This window comes from Anopheles darlingi, chromosome 2, assembly GCF_943734745.1.
Source record: "Anopheles darlingi chromosome 2, idAnoDarlMG_H_01, whole genome shotgun sequence".
Lineage (NCBI taxonomy): Eukaryota > Metazoa > Arthropoda > Insecta > Diptera > Culicidae > Anopheles > Anopheles darlingi.
In genome coordinates this window covers 39,414,403-39,441,902 of record NC_064874.1, presented here as the reverse complement: position 1 = coordinate 39,441,902, position 27,500 = coordinate 39,414,403, and the positions used below count along the sequence as shown (strand labels likewise).

Sequence of the window (27,500 nt, the reverse complement as noted above, 5' to 3'; positions counted from 1 at the left end):
CCTCATGGCTCATTGGCGTTGTTGGCAGTAATGATGGTGGTGGTGGTGGCCATTCCAAGTTTAGCCTCGATTATGTGTTACTCTGGAGCGCCTGGTTCGCGTTGCCATAATGTAACGCCATCGCCATCGTGGACAGCATAATGCTGCACACTGCACACCGAACGATAACACACTCGGTGGCGCAGTCGGCATCGCAAAGAGGTGGTCATCGTGAAAGTAGAACAAATGCAATGCCATTCCCGTGGGCGAGCTAGCTAGCTATCCAGAGAGCGGGGTCTCTATTGGTGACCATGACGACGACGACGATGATGATGATGATCGCGATAGTACGCGGCTGCCGCTGGACTGCTGGTGCACTGCTGCTCTAGTGCTGCTGGCGTCGGCTTGCTTGGATGATGTTGATGATGATGATGTTGCTGATGCACATACGCAGTGGCACCGGAAATTAGTAATCAGAATATGGCCAGCACCATAGAGCGAGCACTATACCCCTGCCTCTCTATCTCTCTCTCTCTCTCTCTCTCTCTCTCTCTCTCTCTCTGCACTCTTCTGCCTGCCTGGTCGGTTTATGCTGCATGTTGCTGCCGCTTGTCAACTGCTCCATCTTCTGCTTCATCCCTGTTTTGCCCCTCGTTCTTTGGTGTAGCCAGCTGATGATGATGCTACCCCGCACGACACGCACGTACATACAATCACACCAAGACAGAAAGAGAGAGAGAGAGAGAGAGAGAGAGAGAGAGAGAGAGAGAGACTCACTGTGTGTGTCACGCGAAAGAGCAATCCCGGGCGGGGACCACAGCAGCAGCAGCAGCAGCAGCAGCAGCATAACACTTTTTGTGCTGTGTGCTCCACGATATAAATAGACGACATCAGCAGCAGCAGCAGCAGGCTGTGCGAGTGCGTGTGTGCCAATCGGAACGGGATGGCCGCAGAGAAGCGCACCTTCCAAGGTTCGCGTCGCCACAGCAACACCATGAGAACTTCGATAAAAATGCAATTATTTTTTAATGTCTTAAATCCAGTTCAGGGAGCAGCAGGACGGTTGTACCTGTTGTTGCTGCTGCTGATGCCTGCGGTCATCGATCTACCATCGGCGGTTGGGGAGACCGGTCCTGGAAAAATCCGAAGAATCGCCAGGACGCAAGAAAGGGGAGGTGTTAATCAAACCGTTTAACCGCGGAACGTGTGAAGCGCTATCGACAGTGCATCGTGCATCTCCTCCATCCATCGTGCAATCCAGTTAGGAGCCTTCGTTTTTTTTTTTTTTGCCATCCACGGGAGCGAGCGAACGAAGGAGATTAATGGACAGATTACACGGCAGCATCAGCAGCTGCTGCTCTTCCCCGCTCAAAAGTGCCTGAAATCCGGCCATTATCGCGTGGTGCGGGGTGCCAATGGGGCGCACGGCAACTTTTCATTAACAGACAAAAAAAGACACTGTCCACTCCATTCTGCAAACTTTATTTTTTTTGGTTTTATCGTTAATGTTGTCATTTTTGGTTTTGAGCGGGTGATCCACGATGCGAACTGTTTAAGCAGTCCGGCTGGTCGGCCACACAAAAAGCATAAGCTTTCAGCTTCGAGTAGCACCAGACCAAATCTTATCAAAAACGGTCGGGGTGCGGTATGCGAAGTGCGGACGGTCGAAGTTACGGTCTCTTATCGGCATTGATTAACAAATCGTTCGACCGCCCGCTTGGCAGTATAGTTAGTTCGATTCTCGCCGTTCTCTCTTCCGTTCGACTTTTGCTATTCCCTTTTTATTTTTTCGTTTTTTTTTTTTGGTTTTTTTTGCTCCTCCGTTTTGACCGTTGGTCCGCTTTTCTGTGGCTTTTTTTTCTGCCACGTTTTTGTTTTGTTCTTAGATCTTTCATTGATACGATTTGGTGTTTACCGGAGGCAGGAGGGAGGGGTAGGTGATGCTTTCCACTCTTTCTTGCTCCGTTCTTGCATAATGTTCAGTGCGCGGGGTTTGTGGCTACTCTCCTGGGCCAACCTTTCACCCACCAATTAAGCATTCGATTGATTTCGTTTTGGTGTTTTTTGGGCATTTGGCCAGGGCTCTGCGCGCTACGTTTTCCTTTTTTTTCTCTTTCTCTCTCTCTCTTTCGTTTACTGCGTTTGGATCGGTTTTTTTGTTGTTGTTGTTAATGTTTGGTTCCCCCCGTTTTTTCGGTGCCGGTCTTTTGCTGATCAATTATTTCCTCGATGATTTCTCTCTTTCTCTCTGTCTTTCTTTCTCTTCTGGTCTGTTATCCCGATACTTGGCCGTCAGTTTTTTTGTTAGTTCTTTTTCATTTTTGCTTTTTTGTTTGGCTGCAGGTTCTTACGCTCCCCCGGAGATAGTCCAGCCCTTTCGCAGTCTCTCCGCAACTCCGCTTTCCTCCGCTTCTATCTTTTCTCCTTCCTTTCATCACTTTGCTCAAATTTTACGCTTAATTTTCGTTCGTTTTTTCGAGTTTTTCTCTACCCTCCCGTAGGTGGTGGTGGTGCGCGTTTGCATGAATCGTTTAACTTTCAATCGGCATCGGTTTTTCCTTTCTCCTCACCTCTTCGCCAAACACTCCCTCCTCTAAAAAAAACCTTCTTCTCTTTCATGTTGCTGTACTGTGCTCTCTTTGGCTCTTCACTTCACTTTACTCCAGAACAAACGTCCGTTGTTTCCCCCGTTTGTTGCTGGCGATGTTTTGCTGCCCGATTCGGACGCATTAATAAACCAACGCAATGGGAAAGAGGAAGCGAGAGGGGAGAAGAAATGGAAAGACGAAGGCACACACAGCTAGTTGTGGATCGGTGGAGCAATTTTTATCGGGAATTGATTCGATTATCATAATATTTATAGCTTATTTCCGAGTGATTCGCCCGGTGTGCCGTCGGTGCGCGTTTTTTTTCTTCCTCTTCGGACTGGAGGCTGCACGGGTTGGAGGCTGGAACTGGAGGTTCCTATCGGGAACGGCCGAAATTGCCGAATCTGTCCAATTTCTGACTTTCTGTTTCATGTTTTGTGTGTGTGTCCATGTTCTCCCGTTGCGCTACCGTTGGCGTATTATGTTGCCTGCCATTATAAATCCGAGCTACCGTTTGACTTTTTGGCATCAATTTATCGTGAAGGAAAAGGTTTGGGGTTGGAGGAGGTCCCTCCCCGAGACTACGGATTCGTGTTAGCTCAGCGGGTTTTGTCAGGGGAAATCCCACGATCTTTGATCAGCCTTTAAGCATCGTCACCGATGATTTTTGGGGCGAAGAAGAAGAAGCAGCATTTGCAATTTGGTGGCGACAGTAGTTGTTGTTCAGTTGATTGAACGTTGCAGAAGAAGGTGCCAAGAGCGAAAACATGTACGCGTTGGATCATTCCCGACATCCTCAGGGAGCTCCCAGGAAAGCAGCATATCATGTGACTTTTCGCGGCCTCGTTTCCCGGGCTGGGGGCTCGTGTAAAACAGAACCGAGGAACCGAGGAACCGGAGATAAAATTATCCTTTACAAGAGCTTTACAACACCGAGCAGGTGGTGTGGTGTGTGTTGCGGCGCGCCTGTTGCGTGAGTCGTGAGAAAGTAAAAGACATAAATCTCATCAAAACGCAACCACGCACGCAGTGGAAACGCAATTGTTTTCCAGTTGCCCGTGGGCCCGCCGTGAACGATGAATCCCTCAGTTCCGACCGGATGCTTGCTTCTCTCACTCTCTCTTTTTCTCTTTCTGTTGCATCATTCGCTGCTCAGATGGTTAACGGATTTTCGAGTTCGGGTCACGTGCGTGCTGCGTATCCTTTTTTGGGGTATTTACAGCGCGCCGCACGAAAGGATCGTTTAGAGGTTGCCTCAAAAGGATGGAGATAGCGAAAGGGAGAAACCGAGAAACAGTTGTCCTGCCCTCATTCCAGCCCATCCCATCCTCATTTCTCCGGTAATAGATGCAATCATGTCGCAGCTCAATATGCACCTCTTGAAAAGCCGTAGCTGAAATGGGCTGGAAAAGCCGTGTTTGCGATCGTGTTAGGGTAGAGGGAGATGATATTCCGGAGGCTGTGTTGTAACCATGTTTTTTCCAAACCCATTTTTGTTGTCATAAAACCGCGCGTCACAGGATGTTTTGAGTGGCCAGATAGAGAAAGAGAGAAAGAGAGTGCACACACTCGCATACTGTGGATAGGTTTTAACGAGGTGAAGAAAGAATAACCGCGCGGCGTTTATTTTATAGCCGGTGCGTGGTGTTGGAAGGTTAATGAGCGCAGACCGTAGCTTTACGATCGATTGACAACAAGCGAGTTAATGGAGTTATTTAGAGGGGGGAGAGAAATGAGAGAAAAAAAATGGCTCACGAAGATGCTCGCACATTGCACCGTAAATGAGGATCTTAATTGGTTTAGATGCGGATGACAACATTTAATAGGTGCATCGAAGACACGGCTGCAGTTGTGAATAAATGTTAGTTACTCCTTGTTCGGATTACAAGAATCTAAACCAATATAAAGTGGTAATTTTTATGTTCTAGCGTCCACACTATGAGATTTTAGTCCTAGAAATTGGCATGAGAACAGTTCGTCTGTTTTGAAAATGAAATGTTCGCCCGTTTCGAAAAAAAAAATCGATATCAGGAATCTGCAAAAATCTTTTAAAATAAGCAATTAATGGGAAAAAATATTGCACTGAAGCAGCTGCTCTATCAATTTTGTCATCTAAACTATTGGTGGACGTAGCAAATCGTGTTGATCATTATTCCGATTGTCAGACGTTTTATTACTGGTTCAAAACTATCAGAGAAAGTGTTTTTTATAGAGCTACGGCTACATTTTTTGCCAATATTTAATAGTCTAAACAAAGGGTAATAGCTTCTTTACGTACAGTCAAACTTGATCAAGTGTCTGCCTATGGTGATCGTACAGTTCGAGCAAAGTTGCATAATTTATCCGCGATCAAAACCTTTGACAACATAACGTCGACGACAATCTTTAATGAAGGGTCGAGCCATTTTTCTTGTCAGTACACACACACACACACACTCACAGGCACACAATTTGTCTGACACAAAATTCCTCTCCTCACCCCATTCCACCGATCTGCGTCCCCGCGCTGACAATTTCAATTTCCGGAAAGGGCCGCGGGCATCACCACACGACAATGCATATGCGCTTGATGACAATGATGCGCGCATCAGCGCATGTTGATCATGGTGATGATCCACGCCGATGATGGCATGCTTTTGATGACCATTCGGTTGGCCGCACACACACACACACACACACGGGCACGCTGGCAACCATCAACCGAGCTCGTGATCATAATGATTGTGGCAAGGTGTGTGCTGCTCGTCGGAGTAAGCCAGCCAGCCAGCCAGCCGGACATCGAGCCCGCACACCGAGGAAGCCGAAAGGAAGCGTGGCAAACGGTTCGTTCCCACGGCCGAGATTTCTCTGCCACTTCACTGCCCGCGATCGCGTCTTGGTGAGCGTCTCAGGTGGACTGATGAGCCACGGACGCGCACGCACGCAACCAACAACGCAACCGCGATCTCGCTCGCGCTCGCGTGCCCAGTCCTGGTTCAGGTCCTCCGCGTCTTAAGCCTTTCGATCGTTCGGTCCATCGTTTGGCCTCCATACCTGCCCGCTTGCCTGCGCTTATCTGCTGCTGCTGCTTCTCCCGGCCAGCTTCCAACCCTTATTTATGGGCTTCGATTCGAGTGGCTTGCTGCTGACGACAACAACGGCGCGACAACCACGACGACCACGACGACCACGACGACGACGCAAAACAAAAGCCAAAAGGCGAGGTCCACAGCATCATCGCATCGCATCAGCATAATCTCCTCGCTCCCTCCTCGGCGCAGGTCTCTAATGCTGTTAACCTTTTGTTACCTGTTACCTGCTTCTGTTCTTGTTCGCTTCTGCTTCGCGTGATCGCGACGCGCGCTTCCTTTCGATTCCTGAACTGCCATCGAAACTGCGGCGGGATTCAGATTTTGGGTACAAAACGATGATGATAAGCGGCCGACCATAAGGCAAAAGGCTCCATCTTTTGTCAAATTTTATGTCGTGAAAATTATACTTCCAATCGGTTTTCGAATATGTTTCTTCTATGCTTGGCGCGATGGCGGCGGCCTTTAGTTTAGGTGGTTTATGATTATTGTTTTCACGTAGTTGGCCTTGGTTTTCGTTTTGCTAAAGCAATTTATTGGCATTCGTTATCGGTATTGAGTAATTTGATTAGATTTGTAACATTACGATCAACTGGGACACAGTTGCTTCAGCAAGAAGAGAAGAAACTCAAAGAGGGATGCATAATAGATAACTCGGTTCCGTATCAGTTCCATATCCGTGGCTTTTCGTCAAAAACCGATACAAAACCGGTACGCCATCTGGTGGCGGCGCCATATTGGAATTGGCCGGCTAATACTAATTAACCTCGTGACACAATTAAATCGATTCCGATAATTAAATCGACTGTATCGGTAAACAACGCCAAGAAGTACGAACCATGTTTTGGATGCTGCTCCACTCCCCTTCGCTCTTCATCTCAGCGTCGCTGCTATCGCTTGATGCCTAGCTACAGACCGAGCCAAACCGAGATTAAGCGAACGAACGCGCGCGCGCACGAGATAGAGAGAGAGAGGCTGACTTCCGGTCACAACAACAAACCTGCTGCTGATGCTGGGACATGTTGCTCCCCACCGTTAGGCCTGAAGCGGCAGTACCGGCGGCAGCATCGGCAGCAGCAAAAAAAGGTAATTAGAAGAAAGAATAAATCCGGAAACCGAGTACCGTCAGCTTCCGCTTTCCGAGGTTGTGGAGCCAGGGGCCGGGGGCCGGGGGCGGTCGCGGCCGCTGTGCGATCACGCTTCATCACGCCAAAAACCGCGCCACATCGCGCCACAACCGACACCAGATCGTGGCGGCGGCGGCAACAGTGATGAGCGACGAACAGGTTGAGGAATTAATAGAGTAAAAGGCACCGAAAGGCGCTTCGATAGCTGGCGGGCGGACGGGCGGGCGGTCAGAACGCTGGGAAGTGAGAAGAGGAAGATGAGGAAGAAAAAGTTGTAAAAAACCATAAGCCATTCCGATGCCGGGAAACCGGGCAGTGAACATGCCGCCAAAAACATGCTCATTACCTGGTTTCAGTTTTTAATTAGACAACATGCTCACCACCAATCCAGCAACAGCATCAAAACCGCGGTGTGGACACACCCGACCGCGAACTTTTCGACGACTTCTGATCGGTTGATGGAAGGGGAAGGAGGGAGGATTAAGAATGATTGGGAAAACCGACCAACCGGCCCGGCCCGGCCGACGACGACGACCACCCAGCACAGACCCACAGTCGCCTCTCCTCCTCGTCTCGCGCGCGCGCGAGTTCAAACAAAACCGAAAAGCAATGTGCCGGCTGGCCGCTCCGTCGGTCGGTCGGTCGGTGTGCTGGTGGCCGTTGGTTTCGATTCGGAAAACCAACGCATTTCCGCCCTCGAAATAGACAAACCGAAGCGACCGCCAACCGACCGCCGACAGACGGTTTAGAAGATGCCGGTCTTCATTGATCGACACTTGGACTTCCGCTTCAATTGCAACATTCTTTCCGCGAGACCAGAACAACCGCCAGAGAGTTGTATTCTAACGGAAGTTCCGATCGATCTCTGTGTGTGTCTGTGTGTGTGTGTGTGTGTTGTATCATCGATCGCACTACGATTGATCCTCCGTCCCAGTCTTGGGCCGACAACATTCCCTAAATGGTCATAAGCATAAGCACTGTTGATGCTGATGCTGCTGCTGCACAACGATCACATCTCAATTTGCATTCCCGAATTCCCGTAGCTTGTTATCGAATTAGCTTAGCGGCCACCAGATCGCGCGCGCTCTCTTTTCCCCTCTCTTTCTTCTCCCTTTGCTTATACTGCACCCTGGGTTCGGGAATTCTGTTAAAATGGTGATGAAATTTTTTAATTAAATTTATCTCATCGGCCAACGACGAGGGGGACGAGGGAAAAGGGGTGGTGGCCAGTCGCGGGCCGGAGATACGTTTAATTAAAACACGGAAGAGGAATGTCCGGTTTCCTTTCGCCGCGTCCATGCTGTGCGCTCTCTCTCTCGGTGTGTGTGTGTGTGTTTGCATCGGGATCCCGTTTATTCGGGATTTTTGGAGTGGCCACAGGTGACGGGGGAATGGGATGGGGTTGCTTACCTGCCCCCCTCCCCCCTTGGGCGTGTGTGTGTGTGTGTGATTGACGCTAAAATTAGCGACACTTTTCCATTAGCCTTTTCCCGCTGTGCTGCGCCAGGTTCTCTCTCGCTCTCTCTCTCACACACGCACCTCTACACCGACCGACCAGCCTACTGCACAAGAGTTCAGGAAAAGGGTAACGGAAGCCACCTATCGCACACACTTACACACGATGCAGTACCGTATAACGATTAAGTTGGCCACATCAGACACAACTTACCGCCGGCCGCTGGCTGCTGCGATGCTGCCGGGCCCTCGCGCAGTCGTTGGGAGTCGCGCTCGCGTCACTTGACAACCTGTCGCGAATGTAAGTTAGTGTGTGATGGCGCGTCGATCGTGTGGTGGCCAAATGGATGACCTAATCGGAACAGGAAGGGAAAGGAAGGAAGGGGGGGAGGGTCGAAGAGTTTGCAAATCTAGAACACACATAACCTGGCGCACACACGCACACACACACACACAACTCCGGGGTCCATAATTAATCGTGTCCGGTTCGGATTTTCGCGCATTTTCCGTTGCCCCCCGGGGGGTTGGTGGGTTGGCCGAAGTGCCGTCGGGGATGAAAGGTGTTTCCTTCCTAGTTTTGCTGCTGCTGCTGGAACCGATGACCGACCGAGAGGTCGTGAAGGGATTGCTGTTCTGGGAGTTTGTGTGTGTGAGGGGGATGTGACCGAACTGGGTCACCTGGACGGCGAATAATTTGCTGCCCGAAGAGACGAAGGGGAAGACACTGGACACAATCGAAGGTGTGGCGCTGGGGGGAAGGAAGACACTGATGATGCTGATGATGATGATACGATTTATGCGACAGAATCCGACGGGCACCGAAGGTTTCCTCGATACACATTATGCTTTGGCCAATTTGGGGGAAATCGTGTGTTTGGGATTGTCAGAAGAAAAGGTGCATTCACAGGATGGGACAATAGAATGTTGCACACCTGCTGATGGTGTCATTAAATATGATTTCATGGAGTAGTTTTTGCAAATTGTCTTAGAGAATATTTTTTTTGCAAAGTTATAGAATTTAATTATGAGTTGTTGGATATAAAATTATTAATAGTTTGAATTTCGGCTGCAGAAGAGGATACGTGTAAATATTAGATTTTGCACAATTAAACTATGAGTACCGAATGGTGTCTTGTTTCCCAAACAAATGTCCAAAACACCAAAAAAGCGTGTTGAATTAAGAAGTAAATTATCGGTCAATAAGTTTCCGGTCTAACATTTAAAGGTCACATCTATCAGTATAGAAAGTTTATTGATCAATAGAACAGACTCTTTTGAATGTACTGTCAATTTTTTCCGTCATTCGCATCATTATAATGTGAGTTATTGAAGTTTTGGTTCTTCTACTGGGTTTTGATAACGCTATTTCATCACTCCAATGGACAATGAATGAAAAGGAATGAGGATCAAACACTGTTTTGTATGAAAAAAAAACCGTATAAACAGGTATAACAATGGCAAACAATATGTTACTTCTGCCCCAGGAAAAGCAATAATTATCAAGTAGTAAACTGATTTTAACCGCAATAGTACTCTGGTCAACCAAATTACTTTTATATTTAAGTATATTACACCAGAAATTTTTTAATCGATCTGTTATTAAGGACTGTGGTGTACCTTGGAGCAGTTTTTTCCAAAAGTAAATCTGAATTTTGAAAGTGTGCTGAAGTAATTCGATAGAAACTTCAGGAAACAGCGGTTGCATGCTGATGCCCGATGTGTTCTTCTGTTTCTTTGTTTAAGAGCATATTCCTGGTCAATTTTATGGTTCATTTCACTGTTAGACTGATCCAGCAACAAGATAAAGTAGTCAAGAATGCCAATAAGTCCTGTATTATTGTTTGCTCTATCATTATTGCTTGTTCACAATAATTCTCAAATAGATGAATGGGGCAAGTACTTCATCACAAGTACCTCCAATAGAGAAATACGAGTCCTTATTCAAGCAACTATTAAACAGAAATACTGAAGAATTACTAGTTGGAACAGCCAATTCACGTACACCAAGGAAGAAGACCAAGACGAAGTCCAATAACCATAATACCTCTTCAACCAGAAACACACTATCACTGAATTATGGAAAATAGATAACACTTAGGCGCGTCTCTTACTAACGAGATTTCCGCGTGTTCATCCTTTATCATCAAAACAGACTTGCTATAACCGCTTAATGACGCGCCTCGCTATCGCTCCATTCCCACGTCGATCGTTGAACACACCCATCTCTAATATCTTTCCCTTCTCCCAAACCCCCAAAAAGCCGATCCTCCAACGTGCTTCAGCTCCTTACAGCGTGATAATAACCATCTCCTCATCTGTTTCTTTTCTTTTGCTTTATCATTTTCAGGTAAGTTCATCGAAAGGAACGCTTTGTGTAGCTGCTACACGGCGGCATGTTGTTGTCGCGTTGCGATATGTTGCGCATCTTCCGGCGTGGAGCGCCGGCCAGCATCCATCCAGATTTTTCGTGTTTTAGGGGGACAGGCCAGGGACAGAGGAATCCCCTCCGGGGCCGCGGTGGAACCGTGCGTATCGTCCTCCTGCTGTGAGGCCAATAAGCAAACACTTAACACCGCCACCGCGCCTCGTCGTCACCTCGACTGATATCGCGGCGTGGCGTGGCGTGGAGTGGAGTGGCCAGCGAAGTAAATTTATCGCCGTTACTGTTACTGTTATTATCGTCTCCGTTTACCACTCAATTAAGGTGCCGTAAAATTCGGCACCTTCCTCGGGTCTCGACGAGTCCAAGCTGCACTCGCGCGCTTCTCCGGTGGTGATGGTGGTGGTCTCCTGCTGTGGCTCATCGCGCGACCATCGCATCGCCATTGCCGCCATCGTCTTGGTTGTCGTCGTCGTTGCGCCTGCCGTGCCGTCAAACGCTTCCGCCGGCATCGCAAGCCCGCTCTAAAAGATCAAAGGAAACAGATCCGCGCGTTGTGCTCGTGGAGTTGCTGCTCTGCTGAGCCCCAGCAGGCCAGCAGAGACACACTGTCCCTTACCAGCGCCGGGCGCACACCACATAATGAGGTGATAAAATAAATAACAATCGAATCGCAACAAAGCACGTGAAGTGCTCGCGACGGACGGAATGCTGGCGGTGCAGAGTAGTGCGCGTTGATCTCCCGTTGCGAGCACCACTAACAGACAAGGTTCGAGATCGTGTTACCTCAAAAACCACGGGATCATCCTGGGTGTCCTCTCGTAAGGCCAACGCCTTTCTTCTCGAGTTCAAAATGGAACATCCTGTTCGATCAGAAGCGAACTCCCCACCCTTGTGCTGAATGCGCCGCCCGAGGTTTCGGAACAACATTTACACAACATTAGTCGCTTTGCTTGGCTGCTTGGGGCCAAAAACACATATGGGCGTTCCTCATGGGGACCACCACCACCGGGTACAGTTGTGCAACAACGATCCAAATCGATCGATCGACTCGATCGATGGAGAAGACTCGCTTTGATCTCATGCATGCTAACGCTCCGCTCGGCGCAAAACCGACGCTTGTCTGTCTAGCCGGTACGGGGTCCGGGAATGTTTAGTCGACGTTACGCTCGAGACACACGGACGGAACACCCAGCGTGATCGAGAGGAAGAGGAGATATCGGCAAACCGTACGGGAGGATATATGCACCGTAGCGAGGGATGAATGCATTGCATAGAAGAAAACCATAACATTGGCGAACGATCGTTTTGAAGCTCGATTCATGTATGGCATCCCTGCGATCTCTCTCTATCTCTCTTTATTGGGTTTGTCTGTTCCCTTCTCAGCCTCATGGTGGGCGATGCACACAAGAAGGCTCCACCTTTCGACCTCCTACGCGTGATCTCGGCATCTCGACATTGCTTATTCAGTCGTGCACCACCTCCACGGTACGGCAATTGTGTGGTCGCCACCCCCTGTGTGTGTGTGTTGGGTCTACCTGGTGCTGCACATGAACGTTATGATGGTGGGCAGTACCAGCATCAACCAGGCAGCAGCAGCAGCAGCAGCAGCAACTACAGCATCTCCAGTCTCTTTACAGCAAAATGGTGGACATTCGATGCGATCCTGCTGCCTGATGCTAAGCCCGCTGCTGGTTGGTCCCCAGTGAGGCCCCTCTCCCTCCTTCTTTCTTATTCTTCTAATACAGAACTGAAGCGTGCCTAGACGAGTTTACACCACCGGTGTGCGCTTCCGGGGATTGTGCAACGGATTGAGCTGGATGATGTTTTGACAACCAATTACTTTTTTTCTCATTCCAACGAGATTCCCTCTCCTGACCTGATGCCGCTTTGTTCCCGTGCATTAAGCATTGGCTTCTGCTGCTGCTGCCATTCGGTCCTTTAAAGCCGCAACAAATGGAGAGTATTAATGTGCCTGGGATGTCATCGTAATGCTGGCTGGCAACCGGAAACCCCATCAGACTAGCCACGGCAGGGGCACGCTCTGATGATCGATACAAAGCGATTCGGTGACAACGGACGGCCTACTAGACTGTCAATGAGCAGCGCCGTGCTAAGCGCCGTAACAACTTAATCCTCCTCCTCGACTCTTTACCATGGCTTCTCTCCATGGCAACCGAACGGAGAGAGGCTGTGGGAATTCCGTCGACCGTCGACCGCAAAACCGTCGCCGACCAAAAACCGCGTCAAACGTCGTAATCCACTGCCTGATTTGAACCACCGGAAATCGGTTTTCACTGTCACCTGACCCCGTTCTCCAGCTCCACGCACCTTCATGTGTGCGCGCGTACGAAGGTCACACACACACACACACACACACACACACCGTCCTATTGCTCACTTGTGAGTCACAAATAACTCCTCGAATGATCGCTGCCTGGTTGGGTGGCTGGCACTGGGAATGGTACAGAGGGAGCAACACTACCGCGCGCACCCCCCCTCTTTTGGGCCCCCTAACACTCATTGATGATCGCGTTTGGGGAAGAACATGATTTCATTCATGCCGTTGCGTACGTGCGTCCGTGCACCGACCATGTACGCGCATCACGCAATGGATCGGTACCGACGACCAAGGAGAGTTTAGTGTGGTGTGGAGGGGTTTTCGGGGATTGCGAGACGGCGGCCACAAACTCACTGAACCTCACCACCACCGGTGCCGGGAGGCAAAAGCAGCATCAGCTAAAAATATGTATTAAAAATAATTCCTCAAATCAATGCTGGACAGAGAGCACCCGTACGTGTGAGTGTGTCTGTCCGTCTTCGTGGTGCGTTTCCTACTGCTTCTCTTTTGCATTGCACACTCCTCCTCGCGAGCACACACTCCCGGTGCTGGTCGTCTGTTGATGGTGCTGCTGATGTGATAAAGTGCGCCTGGATTGCGTAATTTCTCCCGAAATAACCCGACTCCCGGCCGGTTACTGAGTTGTACGTCGTTGCAGTCGGCCAGAGGGGTGCGGAGGAGTTGTGCAGAGCACCACGGACCTTCTCCTGGTCCCGGTTAATCATAAGCGCCCGGTCTCGCCTGATCGCTCTACGAAGCCGGTAACGCCAGACAAACTGATGCCACTGTGGCTGCCACTGATGACGGGTTTTTGGGGTGCCTTTTGGAGAGAGGGCAGCAGTCGATCTTCACCTTTTCCGTGGACCTTTTTCGTAAAGTCTTTTGGTTTGGCTGTTGCTGTAGCTGTGGTGCTACCGAAATATAATTACGCCAGATCAGATTTACAGTCGTGGCAGTGTTCAATGGTGTTTCCTTTTTCTGCTGACAATTATTGTTGGCTGTTATTTTCGTTCGATAAAGAAGTCATCACCAACCACTTCCTAAACTCACAGTCAGATCTTCTAAAATTTCTGCTCGATCGCTCGATCTAAATCGTCTGTTTCTGCCCCTCAACTGGTCTGTCTCCGGAATGAGTTGCGGATGTTTCCCAAAATTTCGTCATCTCAACTCCCGCTCTATAGGCCCTTCCAGAACGAGCATAACACGCAGAAAAGCATACAAGTTCCTCGCAAAAACCAGCGAACATCAGCAACCGCTGACGACGTCGACGACGACGACGACTAACGATGATCAACTCTCGATCAAGAAATCGTTCCTGGCGGGCATCAGGAACACGGGACGCACGGAACAGCGCGGGATTGCGTACGGTGCGTTGTCCGAACATTACGCCGTCCACTCCTGGTCCACACCCGTTCACCCGTTCTGTCAGCTTCTGGATGATCGTTGTCGTCGTCGTCGTTCTCGACGATTGCAGCATATTACGCGCAACTCCGCGTGCCCTGATGGTGCCTCTTGTTGCTGTTGTTGTTGTTTTTTATGGTTTTATTATTTTTCCCGTTTACCATCTTTCTGTTTCTCTCTTCACTGTACAAGCAGTGAAGAGATCCCATTCGCGCATCCATTCGAGAACCGCTGTGCCTAGCACCAGTTCATACGGCGTTCATATAGCATCTTTGCTTCGCAGCATAACCTCACACCAATGCGTGTATGTGTGTGTGTGTGTACGCGTGGTGCTGGGTAGCATGAGCGAGCCCGCATCAACAGCAGCATGAGCGAGAGAGGGCGAATTCATTCATAAAATCGTCCACGACGATGATGCTGATGGTGGTGGTGGTGGTAGCAACGGTGGTGACGGTGACGGTCGCCAGCAGCAACAGCAGCCGTAGCACCGGCAGCACCGCAGCAGGCCTGCAAAGGCTGCTGCTATGCTGCCTCGTTTTGCAGCGCACACCACCACCAAGCGGTGTCGTTTGGTGGTCGGCTGTACGCACAACCGGAAAGACAACTTTCGAACGAGAGACAACATCAAGAGAGAGAGAGAAAGAGAGAAGAAGAAGTAGAGGGACAAGCGGACGAGCACAACACGGCATCAACATCACAGCGCGCACACACACACACACACGACACATATGTTCCGAGATGGGTATTTTCATTCAACATCTTTCGAGACCTGCAAAGGTGTGTCTCGGCTCTGGTTGGGGATGTTTGCTAGCGAGTGAGCCCATGGACACGCAAAGGGGAGGAGGGGGGACTCCATTACTCGAGACACACATGCGCCGATCCCCACGATGTATATGCAATTGAGGTGGTGCGTTCTCCCGGTTTGTCGTGTCCCGGTGCTTCCTTCTTGAGAAACTCGAAACATCTTGTCACTTCTAGTTCTCGCTTCACTTCAAGACACCATCGATTGCGATGGCCCATCTCAAATGGTCATTTGACTTCGGGTTTGTCCAGAAATGAATTCACAATTCGTTGCTGTTACAAATTCAGCAGAAGACTGCAAGAAACGGGAACGAAAACAAGTGGGAAGAGTACTGGTGGCTATGACGAAGAAGGATGCCAACGTCCTCGCTCTTCGTTCGCTAAAATTCCCACAGTCGCGACCCGCCCCGCCCCACCCCATCAGCAGCGCGTCTCATCAGCGGCTGGCAAACGGCAAACGAACATCTGGCCACACTGGAGAGAACTGGTCTGGACCGAGCCACTGGTCCGAGCCGAGTGCGCGAGATCTTTTTATGAATGATCAAAGGAATCTCCGCTCGCGATCATCATGCTTGGTTGTTGTTGTTGTTGCTGTTGCTGCTGCTGCGCTACTTTCTTTGTTTCAAGCCATCCAAACCGAACCGACCCGAAATGATGATGATGAGGAGGAGGATGAGCGAGGGGTTCCACCATTCCGTTGCACAACAAGGACAAGGCAGGCGCAAAGGATAATGGAGGACGCGTTATGAACTTGAGTGATCCTCGGTTTTGTTGCCGGTTTTGTCGTGGCGGGGTTATGTTAAGCCCGAGGGGATGGATACACATTAACAGCGATGCCCACTTGTGGCTGCAATCGCTTCAGGCACAAGGGTTACCCGGGTCGGTGACGTGAAAAGTGAAAGATCTTTGCCAGTGATCGCGTAAGCAAGAGTGAGGACGAGGGAACGATCGAGCAGGCGAAGGATATTTTTCTGTACGTGTGTGTCTGTGTGTGTCTGTGTGCTTCAAGTGCTCCGGATGATGTTGTACGAAACAAGTTCCTTCCTTTTGCTGCTGGTGCTTTCCACCTCTTCTGCACTTCTCTTCTTGATCTTCTTCATCCTGTCTTGATCTCCTTCGTGTCTGTGCGTGCTTCTTCTTCTGCACTCGCTTGGCCCCGGACCATTATTGATCCTTTTTCATGCCGATTTAGCCCCGTTTTGGTCTCTCTCTCCCTCTCTCTTTCTCTCTGCTTCGCTTCGCTTTTCGGGTGTAATTTTATACTTCCGTTCCGGGGTTTCGGTGTTTTCAACCCGAAGAGGAAGACGAAGCAAGGAGCAGTAGAAGGCGAAAAGAGGAGGAGACGGAGGAGAGAGAGACACACACGCAACACAACAACTGCACACACACACACAATACGCGGGCGTCCCCATCGGGTCCATGGGAGAGTAAACATCCAAACCAAACCGGCCAGTTGTTGTTGTTGTTGTTCGCCGGGTTCCACGAGGTATCCTTGGACGCATATTACATCCTCCTCTTCCTCTTCTACTTCTGCTTCTCGTTCCCGTCGTCGTCATCGTCGTATTGGTTGTTGCTGTTCTGTGGGATTCGGTTTTGCGAGATGCGCCTTTCCTACGTCATACGAGCCCACGCCGCGCCGCTTGGCAGCATATCTATGGCGATCGCTTCCCAGCACAACAGGGCAAAGGGGCCAGAGAAGAAGACGGTATATGCCAGGTATAGGAGAAGACGAGGCGAAGGACACACACACACACGCGCGCGCTTGCGGAACAGGAAGATTGGTTTATTGCTACTTTCGGAAACCCGCTGCCCGTCCGCTGGTGGAACAGATGCGGAAGATCCTCAACGAGTCCGGGTCCTCCCGGGGGAGTAGTGTTTGAGCCCGTATTGACAGAGGCTTCGGATGTCTGCGTGTGTGCCTGTGTGCTTCACTGTGTGGAACACTCTCACGATCTCTCGCTCCTTATATTCTGTTTGCCAATTACTGTCAGGTGTGACGATCGCGCAGGTCCATCTCAAGACGTTCGCGCAAGGTGTATGGGAACCAAGAATATACACACATAAGAGAGCATCAGAGCATGAGAGAGAGAGAGGATCATTAGGATCTTCAGCTGATCATCTGATCTGATGGTGATCTGGTGTAATCTGTCCTTTCGAAAAGTGAGCGTAGAATCGAATCTCAAATTACTGGGAGAAGCGAAAATAATGCGTCCATGAGAGTAAGAAGCAGAGGAAGAAGGGGACGTGCTGGGACCACCTGAGTCTGCTGACGTTCTAATGCAGGCCGCAGCACCCTTCTTCGATTTGGTCCGAACTCGCCCTAAACGCCGATTGATTTCCGGAAACATATCTCGCACGGAACTCGCACGGATGGAGTTCAAAACCTTCTGGTGCGACAAATGCACAGCAGGGATTCCCCGCTATATGGCCGATAAGTCCTGACCTGACCCTCACTCACCTGAGCCTCACCGAGGGAGGTCTCACCGAGGCCGAGAGCCCGAGTACGAAGCAGCAATAGTGTTGGTGATAGTATGTTTTGTTGGTGGTGGCCTCTGCTGCAGGTGATGCTGTGGAATCCGGAAAGTGTCCGGAAATAGCGGAACACATAGTTCACCCTCGGGTTTCTTCCGATTCCTGGAGGCCCTGGGTATCCTGGTGTGTGTGTGTGTGTGTGTGTGTGTATCTAGGATTTGTTAATGCCCCAACAAATATCGAACTCACACTGTTCTGTATGTGTGCTGCTGTGAGTGACAGAAGAATGAAATGTAAATTAGGATTAAGCAGCACCAGCACCAGCACCATCATGTTGGTCCCCTGCTTCAAAGCGGGAAAGGGCCAAAGAACCCGAGGACCAAAGGCCACGATTGGAAATTCATTAACCTCTTGACTCCGCACCTCTCGTACCGGAACGTCAACAAGCGCGCCGTGAAGGAAACGAAGCTTTTTATCCTTCTTTGGCCCTTCTACGGATTTTGCTTGTGGGCATTCCTTTGATGGAAACTTTCTGTTCCTGCTCTTCATCTCTCTCTCTCTCTCTCTCTCTCTCTCTCTCTCTTTATTTCTCAATGAAATGAAACAAACTGGAAACGGTTCTATTCACCACCAGCCACCAGCACCTCGGTCAAAATCCCCGGGTGGCGGCAACAAGGATCAGCAATTTGTCATAAATCCCCTTCACGAGATCACGACGCTTCTCACAATCGATCAAGGATCATGCAAGTGAACCCCACCAAACGAGGGAAAGGAAGTAAAAAATGGAAAGCAAAAGCAACAGAAAAAAACACACGATTCCATGTCCTTTTTGTGTACCACTCCTGGTACTCGTTGTGTGTCGCTCGCTTCAGTTCTGGAAGGTGGACAACACCTAACTCGATAATCCAATCATGCTTTTAAGGCTAATGATGATGATGATCCTACCGAGGGTCTTGAGAGCGATTCCTATGGCCCTTGGGCAGGTCCTAGCCCTCGGAAATTCGGGAGGGGAGGTGAAGGTGATTATCATCCTGGCCCGGCCCCGTTTTCCAGGTCCAGGTGTCCAGTCAGCCCCGGAAAGAAGGGAATTCCCTTCCAGTACGATTTCACCAACGCTTGAGATAAGTGTCTGTGTGTGTGTGTGTGTGTGTGTGTGTGTTCGAATGGCCTAGGTTCCGTACCCTCGCAGCCCTTGGAACCCCTTTTTTCGCGCGGGTACAAATCCCCATGCTGCTGCTGCTGCAGCACTACTATGATAACAATGTTGCGGCTGCTCCGTCGTCCACCCGCCATTATCTTCGCTTCCTGAACTGTCTGTCTGTCTGTTGCAGTGTGACTACCTACACTTCCAGTTCTCCAGCGCCATCATCACCTAGACACCGTGCTCGCGGTGTTCGCGGGTAATGCCCGCGGGAAGGAAGGTGGAAATTACGAATTCCACCACCACCACCAGTTCCGTACCCTCTCTCCGTACGCCGTTGGTTTGTGACGCCTCTGTCCCGCGTTACCCCCCGGTTGCACGAGCGAGCAGGTTTTGTGAATGAAAGGCATGAATGAATGGCCAGGTAGGTGCGGTGCCGATGATGGCAACCATCAACTTGTTGCGGGCGCGACCAACTCACGATCATCGTGTGCCACCTGGATGATGTGGTGATCGTTAAGCAACACAGCCAGCCAGCCAGCCACACACACAGACACGTACACACATGCACCAACAGACGTAGAGCAGGCAGCCAGTCGGGGCCACCGAGGGAAAAAGGGCTTTTCACATTTTTATGAATGAAAGCCACAGTCCCGCTCTCGCTTCGGTCGCTCTTCTTGGCCGCCTGGGGTCGTCTTCATCGTCGTCGTCGTTGCCTCGCCTCGAGGCGATCACTTTTGCCTGCAACACTCCCTTTGCAGCTCTCTCTGTTGCTCTCTTCTGTCGATCACTGTGTCGATCTCTGTCCGATGAATGAACTTCTTTCTCTTCGTTCTACGCGTTGCACGCGGCGTTCTTCGTTAATGCCTTGATGGCAGCATATGCAGCAGCAGCAGCAGCCGCTATGCTGCTGCTGCTGCTGCTGTTGGTGTGTACGATCACGCTGTTGTTGTCCCCATTTGTTGTTTTCTTCGGGAATCGAGAACGCGAACGCGGCGGTCGTTCGAGTTCTCTTCAGCGTTGCGTTCGTTGCGCGGCTTCTCTTGCTCTCCGCAGGCGCTCGGTTGCAGAAGTGAGTTTGGGGGGTGGCCACCTCTCTTCTCTTCTCGCCTCACCAGATGGGTGATGCCACCTTTTCCCCATTCCTCCAGCCATTTAGTACGCTTCGTTTAGTCGCTCAATTGTCTATCGTGGGGCGTCTATAGATCCCCCCACAACGTCTGGCGTGCGCCAATTGTCGATGTTGTGGCTTTTCGCGCGCTCCACCAACAACAACCACAAACAGCGGTCTGGGAGCGAAGGAGTTGGAGACCCGAGGGCGGCTGCGCCACTTACAAATCGCCGTTCCGCGTAAAGTGCGCCAACTAAACTTGTTTCATTCATGCAGTCCACACTCCACTCCAGTCCAGCCCCCTTTCGCTGTTGCTGGCCATTTGCAAAACACTCCTTTCCCTCTTCTTGCCTTCCTCCTCGCGTTTGCCTTTCCCCCCACCCCGGGGGGCTAGGCCAACAAGCAGAAGAACACGTGTTTCGCGCGCACGACAACACACGGACACGGACGGTTGGACGGACGGGCGGCCGGACAGTGGTCGTCGTTGCGGATCCCCTTTAGCGCCGTAGGTTGTCTGTTGCTGGCCAAACCCCGTCGTTCACCTAGGGGGTCAACCGGAGAGGTGGAGCACCCGGGGAGGGGGGGAGTTGTAGCCGGTGATTAGGAATAATGAACGAGCGCAGTGCAGGAATTAAGATAAATGGCTGTCCACTCCCTGGCTCCTCCGCCTGGCCACTCGCGCGATCATCCCTCGCGATCATCTCGTGGTCCCCTCTCTCTCGTGCGCGCGCGCAGACCCATAGACAGACCCGCGATTGGCCACGGGTTACGATTGCGTTATAGTCCGGTCCGCATGGATCTTTGCATAGACCTCGCGCTCTTTTACCTTCCAGCGAATCCAGCGAATCGTAGACGATCGACTCGCGATCATCATAAAACACAGACACCCACCTACCCTATTCTCACCGCGTAGTCTTATGCGTACATGGTGTGTACGTACGCATCCCCAGGCGCAAGCTACAGTACACCACCGCGCACTGCCACGGAATACACCGGAAACGATCAACAATTTACCTCTTCGGAAAGGTTCTTCCATTTTTACTTTCTCTCTCGCCACCCCCGACGCTCTGGGGTGCGTGTGTGTGTGTGTGTGCGCGCCATGATATGATCGTACACCGATCGTACGACCTCGGAATACGTAATCGTTATTTATTTGATTTCCAATCAAACACTTGAACGATCGAAACGTGCCCGTGAAAGATGGGAGAGAGAGAGGATCCCAGAAGCCAGAGCCACAGAACAACAAGAAGCGTGATGACGCCAGCGATCACCTAGTAGTAGTAGTGCCACGGTGCCATCTCCCCCAAAAAGAAGGTTTCTCGAGATCGATCAGATACAAGGATCTTCCGATAATCCTTAGCGTCTGCGCGCTGGATGGATATCGATCGCCTTCTCTGTAGCGCATCGTTTCCTTCCTTTGCACACACACCAACACACCAACACACAGAATGCTCAACGAAACAGGAACTACCTGCTCCTCTCTGGCTGTATATGCTGCTGCTGCACCGCATGTTTGGGATGTTTACTTCCTTCTTCTCTCATCTCATGAGCATAAAAAAATACGGAAACCAACACACATCCTTCGCCATCCCGGTGGCAAGAGCGAGAAAGGCGAGAAATAAAGAGAAAAAAAGCGAGAGAGAACGAGAGAGAGAGAGAGCGTGCGTCTCTCTCTCTCGCGCGCGTACACATAAAGCCGGAGAGCAATATTCCTCAGCATCGCCAGCGCAGGCCTTCGCATAGATAGGTCCGACGAACCGGTCGAATGTCATCGCACATCACACGAGTTCTACGCGCGTCTACGGGTGGAGTGTGTATCCGTGCTGCTGGCGTGCGCCAAACCGTAACGCTCTACGCGATCTCGACGATCGCCGCTTCTTCACGTGAACCGCACCAAAAACGATCGCCGTTCCGTCTACTCCGACTACTACTACTACTACTCCGTGTGCACACACAGTGACGCACTCTCCTGTCGTCGTTGCGTCGTCGTCGTAGTGTTGGTGTTAGTATACTCGATCTAGAGGGAAAAAAAAGGCTTTTCGTATTTTTCCGTTCCCCTCCGCAAAAGTGTTCGTGTTTACAACCCCTTCGGGCAGTGGGTGGTGGAGTGGGTGGTGGTTGGGAGGGGGAGATCTTCCTCTCGACCAATCACAATCCACCGTTTGACGGTGGGGAGGTCTGTGCTGTGCGCGATCATCATCACGATCGTCGTCATCGTCGTCGTGCTCGGTTCGGGTTTTCCGTGGTGTGGTGGTTTCTTCGAAAATTGGTTGGCGGTGGTGGCCGTGGCCGCGGTTGTACGTTGTTTTTTCCCCCATTCCCCGGTACACGGTACGGAGTGTGTGCGCCTTGTTTTCCTTCCATCGACGGTGAATTTTCCTAAAACTCCTCGCGGTGAACCCTTGTGTCCGTGCTGTGCCGTGGCGTGTAAATGTGGTAAACATAAAGCGTCTTGTTGTGATTTGGAGGAAATATCGCGGAAAAAAAAAGTTGGGAGTAATCCCGGCACGAGAACCACACGTCACCTAACGTCATCGCGGTATCATCTGTTTTTGCGAGAGGATCTATGGGCGTGTGATAGTGATTTGTTTGACCGGCGTATCGTGGAACATCTCCTCCACCCCTGGGATGCGATCGAGTTCCCAGTGTGTGTGCTCTCTGTTTTTTTTTATTGTTGTCACTGTTGTATGAGGAGTGCGCGGATTATCATGCGGAGAGGAGTACAAGTTGCGATGCGTAAAAAACATGGAAAAATCCCGCAAAAATCATCACAAAAAACACGGCCACCGGCGCGCACTGTCCGCAGTGAATCATGGGAAACGATCGCTAGAACGGCGGCGACGACGACGACGACGGCAACTCCTCTGCTTCTGCTTCTTCGTGCTACTGCTACTGGAAGGCTTTGATTTTGATAAGCGAGCGAACAGCAGCAGCGAGCATATACTAACCACAGCCTGCTCCGTGCTCCGTAAAACTTCCCTCGTTACACAACAACAATAGCAACACAATCTCGCAATGCTACTCTGATAAATCGCAGATTTTTCTGACTTGCTGGCACAGACGCATGATGATGATGGTAGAGCCGCCTGGAGTGCGCGATTCTATCGCAATCCGTCGGTCGGTCGGTCGATGGTCAATGGTCAAAATGGTGTTGTTGTTGTTGTTGTTGTGTGCGCGCGCGCGGTGGTGAATCGGTTATAGTAGTCGTTTGTGATTTTGTTGCCTCGATTTTTTTTCTATTCATTTTTTCCGTTTTGCGTAATGCGAGTGATCGCACCTAACGCACACCACACAAACATGCGCGCGCGAGACCCCCAAATGGTTGTGATATTTATCGTGTTACACCTTCGGTTCCTCACCGTTCGCTGCTCGCGGCGCACACCTCTATGCTAATGATGCTATGCGGATCGTGGTAGTAAAGGGCCGGGTGATCCAAAGGGGGTCGAGGGAAGCAGATACTGGACGCGCGCGCGATCGCGCTTCTTCGGACAAACACAATCCCGGGGTTTGCGTCTTGAGTTTGAAGGCAAACCATTTTCAATAAAACTCATTCATAAACTCATAAACTCGCTGGTGGTTTTTGGTGGAGTGTGCCTTGGCTTCGGTCAACTACCACCTATATGAAGTGGTGGCCATTCTAGAACCTGCCTGCCGTCCGTGCCTTTAACCGAATAACGAATACTCACCGGTGGCGTACGCCCGGACGTGATCGGAATCAAGCAACCGGCGAACGCCGCGTGTCTGTCTGTGTGTCTGTTAGGCTTGAGGTGCGCGTTTCGCGATTGTTTCGATAGCATTGCCATTGACGTCAGCCACGAGCAAAGGCGTGCGCGCGCGAATCGGATCCTTGGACCATCATCATCATCAGCCGTGCCCATAATGCTGCACGCGCGACTAATCGTCGATTAAAACTTTTATAGAACGCGACACCAACGGACCGAACGAACGAACGAACGAGCGATCGCCGGCCCCAATGTCTCTCTCTCTCCCTGTATGGCTATCGGTTATAACCGTTTGGGAGTATCAGCTATTATTATTGGCTGGCTGGCTTCGGGGAAGACTTGTTGCGGCCTCATATCCCTCTACAACACTATCGCTTTCAGGCGTGTAAATCCCTCCCAAAAAATTGCTCGCGATCATTACACAACCGGTGTAATACGAGATCCACCCAGCGCGTACGCGTGTGTACGTACGCACAGAGGAGTGTATTCAAAGGAAAGGTAATATTTTCCAGACCCGGGTGGGGTGGCGAGGACTAATGCAGGATTACCACAACACACCGGCGGTGCGCACTTTCTTTCGCTTTTGAGCGTTCCATACCGCGGCACACACACACACACACACACACGCACACAGGAGAGGCGCGTTTGGTGTTTGTTTCCCAAGAATCGGAATTACTATATGTCGTTGCTGGAGCTGGCGCCATCGATCGGGGTGGCTTTCTGTGCTGTGTGCTTACTAGTGCATCGGACTAGTGCGCGACGTCAGGTGGCGCCTCCACCCATGTGTGTGTCCGCATGTGTGTCCGTTGGTTTTGTGCAGTATTTACGCAACGAGCGCAACTTCCATGGAAAACCTTAACGCCCGAGCAAGCACGAGACTGGCTTGGATCGTGGCTCCGCACACAACAAGGCGGACAATATCGACCTTGGATGAAGCGACCGCCAAGGTGGCCACCACTCGTGTTGTTGTGCAAACCAAGTACCAAGAGCAGCAGCAGCAGCAGCAGCAGCAGTAGCTGGGGTAGTGGCCCTTGTTTCACTTGTTGCCTTTTCCGCAAAAGAAAAACCCTCGCGATACACACGAGGATCGTGATCCTTACGGGGTGTTACCATAAAGAAGCAACACAGAAGTACAGTCGTTGCAAGCAACATTCGCTACAAGCAACGAGACTTGCAGAAATGTGATTGATCATCATCGTCTCAGGGTTTGGTTCGAAATCGAAATCATCATCATTTTTGCTTCCAGCACTACTTGGCGTGCGCTCTCGGTGCCTTCTAGCGGCTGATGAGAAAATCCCCGGTCGGTTTCGGGTTCAACGGGGTGGCGAGTGAGGCAGAAGTCGCGGCGGCCCCTCCCCACGCCATTGCTGCCATTCACATGTAATTAGACAATGTCAACCCCGGCAGCTGCTTCTGAAGGGGCACGATAAGAGGAAGAGGAGGATAAGAGGAGGAGGAGCGCGTGACGATGCCGCACGAAATGATGATGACAACGCGACTTCATAATGGCGGGGAGGAGGGCGTCCGATCCCGGCCCTTCGGATCGCGGAGTCGCAATTTCGTCTCCGCCTCCGCACCGGCGAGCGGCAAAAAGGCATTTTCCTCAATGAATGGAATGACCTCCTCCTCTTCAACCTATTTCTCCTCCTCCTCCTCCTCCAACCACCTGCTGCTGTGCGGCCATTCAAAAAATGGTTGCTTTGTGCCGGCGACGTCGTATCGTCGTAGCTCGATCAAATGTGTGATCAAATGCGGTGGAGGAGAAACCTAGCGGGGGAAGGGTGTGATGGAGGCTGTGTTTTGCTTCCGACGATCATCATCATCATCATCATCATCATCATGATCGTCAACGATTGGTGGACTCTCGAAGCCAGCCACCACTTCATCGCCACACAATCGACACCCGACGAAGCGTTTTCCGGGGAAAATTGGGAACCACCAACGCCACCAGCGGGCCGGTGCGAGTGTTATTAGGTGTGTGTGTGTGTCTCAGCCACAGAGAGGGCTGGGTGTGGAAGTTGTCATTTCCTGGCACATCCGCGGGCACATGACACTGATGACGACGACGACGACGACCACAAATAGTCGTCGCGCTCGTCGCCGGTGATCGCGTTCATTCCGTGTAATAGTGCTGCAAGAATGCATCGCGATTCGCTCTCTCTCTCTCTCTCTGCTCTCTCTCTTTACTCTCTCTCTCGCTCTCTTTCTATTATAAGGTGTCCCAGAACTGTCCCCTCAAATTGAGCGATTAAAGTGAGCTCTTCTCAACCTCAGCGCGCCCCAGTTTGGACATTCTAGTGCCACGCCGCCACGGTCGCTGGAGAGAGGAGAAAAGGGATTCCCTTTCCCTCGAACACCCACCCCCTCGATTGCACCCCACGAAGCGGAAGTCAAAGGTCACGCGGAAAGGGAAAAGTTAATGCCACGACCAAGAACCATTCAGCCGGATGATGATCATCCAGCGTGCACTAATGAGGCGCGTGGTGGTGGTGGAGGAGGAGTCGACAGGTACCCGGATCCGATTATCCGGATGTCCAAAATGTCCGATGTTCCCGTTTCTCGAAACACCACCACCACCACCAGCGCTCAACTCACTTAATTTCCGCTCAACCGCAGCTCAATTATGAGTTTTCCAGGAGTGGGCGGCGGGGGTGAAGAGTGAGCTGTAGATCCCCCCCCCCCCCAAAAAAAGGTAACCAGAGAGATCACATTACCACCAACTCTATAGGCCCCCTTCTCTCCCTTTCTCCGAGGTGCGCATGTTGCAACAAGCGCATGGAACCGAACAGGACAATTATGGGACTTAGAAGCGCGTTCTCTACCTCCGCTACCACCCCCCCCAAAAGGTGATCGATTTCACTTCCAATCTTCCCTCCTCCATGTCCGGTACACGCGTTAACACGAGCGAACTCGGATTACGAGTTCTTTGGAAGCCCCGTCCGAGCCGAGTGTCCTAATGTCTGTTAATCTGAAGGATAAGAAGGACTTGGGGGGAGGGGGGTTCTCGTCCCGAGATTAACAGCCCCGGTTTCCGCCCAAACACTGGCCACCAGCGTGCAGTGTTCCAAGTGACTTTTATTATGATGATTATTGGTGACGCCGCGGAGGACGAGGTCGTAGCAATGATTTGCTTTACATTCTACGCGTCCCCCTCCTAACAAGACGCCAGTCAGTGGGCGTGCGTTGGTTATAGTTTTATCGCGCGCCAAGCACCGGGGGACCATTAATAGAGGGTCGTCTCTAATGAGTACAAGAGCAAGGGGGAGCAGCGCATTGCTGCAGGCAGAGGATGGCCTGTGTGTGGCCAGGAGGGTATTGACGACGACGCCATAAGTCGACCAATGGTGTGAAGTTGGAGCACTTACAGACCACGGTGTCGGTCACCGTAATCGAGCGTTGATGATTGGTGGTCGTCATCGTCAATGCGGTCTAGAAATGGTTCTCTTGATATCGAGAGGAAGAGAGACAGTTCTGCAGCAAGCATAGCAACCATAGCAAGCGGTTTTGTGGTGGCGAGGACCTTTCATTTGGCAACCAAAGTACCAGCAGCAAACACCGCAACAACAGCCTACTCTGATCACTCGCGCTGCTCTGGTCGCTGCTGGTCGTTAGTCATTCCACTCCTTGGCTCGGTGACTTGTTTGTTTATGCACTTTTTACCTCCCTCGTATTGTGCGCATAACCAACCGCCCTCATCAAATCGTCGCCACCGAAACCGCTCTAAATGGCGCACACTGGCCAATGGCCAGCGAGCGAGCGAGCGAGCTCTCGGGGTATAAGTATATATCCCTCATCTCCTCCGTGCCCCTCTAATGGGAGATTAGAACGCGCAAACCACCGCCACCACCACCACCGCGCGAGAAGAGAACCCGAACACGTACATCAATTGGAAGGAATTGAATGACAATTGGAGT

General features: G+C 51.0%; 1 protein-coding gene across 2 annotated transcripts in view; it reads left to right on the top strand.

Annotated features, from left to right (window-relative positions):
- LOC125948524 (ETS-like protein pointed) overlaps positions 1-27,500 on the top strand; it is a 118,189-nt gene that overhangs the window by 47,491 nt on the left and 43,198 nt on the right. The gene's annotated exons all lie outside the window — the stretch shown is intronic.